The following is a 3829-nucleotide window of genomic DNA, read 5'->3' as shown; positions in this document are numbered from 1 at the left end:
ACCCTAACCCTAACCCTAACCCTAACCCTAACCCTAACCCTAACCCTAACCCTAACCCTAACCCTAACCCTAACCCTAACCCTAACCCTAACCCTAACCCTAACCCACCCTAACCCTAACCCTAACCCTAACCCTAACCCTAACCCTAACCCTAACCCTAACCCTAACCCTAACCCTAACCCTAACCCTAACCCTAACCCTAACCCTAACCCTAACCCTAACCCTAACCCTAACCCTAACCCTAACCCTAACCCTAACCCTAACCCTAACCCTAACCCTAACCCTAACCCTAACCCTAACCCTAACCCTAACCCTAACCCTAACCCTAACCCTAACCCTAACCCTAACCCTAACCCTAACCCTAACCCTAACCCTAACCCTAACCCTAACCCTAACCCTAACCCTAACCCTAACCCTAACCCTAACCCTAACCCTAACCCTAACCCTAACCCTAACCCTAACCCTAACCCTAACCCTAACCCTAACCCTAACCCTAACCCTAACCCTAACCCTAACCCTAACCCTAACCCTAACCCTAACCCTAACCCTAACCCTAACCCTAACCCTAACCCTAACCCTAACCCTAACCCTAACCCTAACCCTAACCCTAACCCTAACCCTAACCCTAACCCTAACCCTAACCCTAACCCTAACCCTAACCCTAACCCTAACCCTAACCCTAACCCTAACCCTAACCCTAACCCTAACCCTAACCCTAACCCTAACCCTAACCCTAACCCTAACCCTAACCCTAACCCTAACCCTAACCCTAACCCTAACCCTAACCCTAACCCTAACCCTAACCCTAACCCTAACCCTAACCCTAACCCTAACCCTAACCCTAACCCTAACCCTAACCCTAACCCTAACCCTAACCCTAACCCTAACCCTAACCCTAACCCTAACCCTAACCCTAACCCTAACCCTAACCCTAACCCTAACCCTAACCCTAACCCTAACCCTAACCCTAACCCTAACCCTAACCCTAACCCTAACCCTAACCCTAACCCTAACCCTAACCCTAACCCTAACCCTAACCCTAACCCTAACCCTAACCCTAACCCTAACCCTAACCCTAACCCTAACCCTAACCCTAACCCTAACCCTAACCCTAACCCTAACCCTAACCCTAACCCTAACCCTAACCCTAACCCTAACCCTAACCCTAACCCTAACCCTAACCCTAACCCTAACCCTAACCCTAACCCTAACCCTAACCCTAACCCTAACCCTAACCCTAACCCTAACCCTAACCCTAACCCTAACCCTAACCCTAACCCTAACCCTAACCCTAACCCTAACCCTAACCCTAACCCTAACCCTAACCCTAACCCTAACCCTAACCCTAACCCTAACCCTAACCCTAACCCTAACCCTAACCCTAACCCTAACCCTAACCCTAACCCTAACCCTAACCCTAACCCTAACCCTAACCCTAACCCTAACCCTAACCCTAACCCTAACCCTAACCCTAACCCTAACCCTAACCCTAACCCTAACCCTAACCCTAACCCTAACCCTAACCCTAACCCTAACCCTAACCCTAACCCTAACCCTAACCCTAACCCTAACCCTAACCCTAACCCTAACCCTAACCCTAACCCTAACCCTAACCCTAACCCTAACCCTAACCCTAACCCTAACCCTAACCCTAACCCTAACCCTAACCCTAACCCTAACCCTAACCCTAACCCTAACCCTAACCCTAACCCTAACCCTAACCCTAACCCTAACCCTAACCCTAACCCTAACCCTAACCCTAACCCTAACCCTAACCCTAACCCTAACCCTAACCCTAACCCTAACCCTAACCCTAACCCTAACCCTAACCCTAACCCTAACCCTAACCCTAACCCTAACCCTAACCCTAACCCTAACCCTAACCCTAACCCTAACCCTAACCCTAACCCTAACCCTAACCCTAACCCTAACCCTAACCCTAACCCTAACCCTAACCCTAACCCTAACCCTAACCCTAACCCTAACCCTAACCCTAACCCTAACCCTAACCCTAACCCTAACCCTAACCCTAACCCTAACCCTAACCCTAACCCTAACCCTAACCCTAACCCTAACCCTAACCCTAACCCTAACCCTAACCCTAACCCTAACCCTAACCCTAACCCTAACCCTAACCCTAACCCTAACCCTAACCCTAACCCTAACCCTAACCCTAACCCTAACCCTAACCCTAACCCTAACCCTAACCCTAACCCTAACCCTAACCCTAACCCTAACCCTAACCCTAACCCTAACCCTAACCCTAACCCTAACCCTAACCCTAACCCTAACCCTAACCCTAACCCTAACCCTAACCCTAACCCTAACCCTAACCCTAACCCTAACCCTAACCCTAACCCTAACCCTAACCCTAACCCTAACCCTAACCCTAACCCTAACCCTAACCCTAACCCTAACCCTAACCCTAACCCTAACCCTAACCCTAACCCTAACCCTAACCCTAACCCTAACCCTAACCCTAACCCTAACCCTAACCCTAACCCTAACCCTAACCCTAACCCTAACCCTAACCCTAACCCTAACCCTAACCCTAACCCTAACCCTAACCCTAACCCTAACCCTAACCCTAACCCTAACCCTAACCCTAACCCTAACCCTAACCCTAACCCTAACCCTAACCCTAACCCTAACCCTAACCCTAACCCTAACCCTAACCCTAACCCTAACCCTAACCCTAACCCTAACCCTAACCCTAACCCTAACCCTAACCCTAACCCTAACCCTAACCCTAACCCTAACCCTAACCCTAACCCTAACCCTAACCCTAACCCTAACCCTAACCCTAACCCTAACCCTAACCCTAACCCTAACCCTAACCCTAACCCTAACCCTAACCCTAACCCTAACCCTAACCCTAACCCTAACCCTAACCCTAACCCTAACCCTAACCCTAACCCTAACCCTAACCCTAACCCTAACCCTAACCCTAACCCTAACCCTAACCCTAACCCTAACCCTAACCCTAACCCTAACCCTAACCCTAACCCTAACCCTAACCCTAACCCTAACCCTAACCCTAACCCTAACCCTAACCCTAACCCTAACCCTAACCCTAACCCTAACCCTAACCCTAACCCTAACCCTAACCCTAACCCTAACCCTAACCCTAACCCTAACCCTAACCCTAACCCTAACCCTAACCCTAACCCTAACCCTAACCCTAACCCTAACCCTAACCCTAACCCTAACCCTAACCCTAACCCTAACCCTAACCCTAACCCTAACCCTAACCCTAACCCTAACCCTAACCCTAACCCTAACCCTAACCCTAACCCTAACCCTAACCCTAACCCTAACCCTAACCCTAACCCTAACCCTAACCCTAACCCTAACCCTAACCCTAACCCTAACCCTAACCCTAACCCTAACCCTAACCCTAACCCTAACCCTAACCCTAACCCTAACCCTAACCCTAACCCTAACCCTAACCCTAACCCTAACCCTAACCCTAACCCTAACCCTAACCCTAACCCTAACCCTAACCCTAACCCTAACCCTAACCCTAACCCTAACCCTAACCCTAACCCTAACCCTAACCCTAACCCTAACCCTAACCCTAACCCTAACCCTAACCCTAACCCTAACCCTAACCCTAACCCTAACCCTAACCCTAACCCTAACCCTAACCCTAACCCTAACCCTAACCCTAACCCTAACCCTAACCCTAACCCTAACCCTAACCCTAACCCTAACCCTAACCCTAACCCTAACCCTAACCCTAACCCTAACCCTAACCCTAACCCTAACCCTAACCCTAACCCTAACCCTAACCCTAACCCTAACCCTAACCCTAACCCTAACCCTAACC

This window comes from Corella eumyota, chromosome 7, assembly GCF_963082875.1.
Source record: "Corella eumyota chromosome 7, kaCorEumy4.1, whole genome shotgun sequence".
In the NCBI taxonomy this organism is placed as follows: domain Eukaryota; kingdom Metazoa; phylum Chordata; class Ascidiacea; order Phlebobranchia; family Corellidae; genus Corella; species Corella eumyota.
This window is presented reverse-complemented; position numbering follows the sequence as displayed.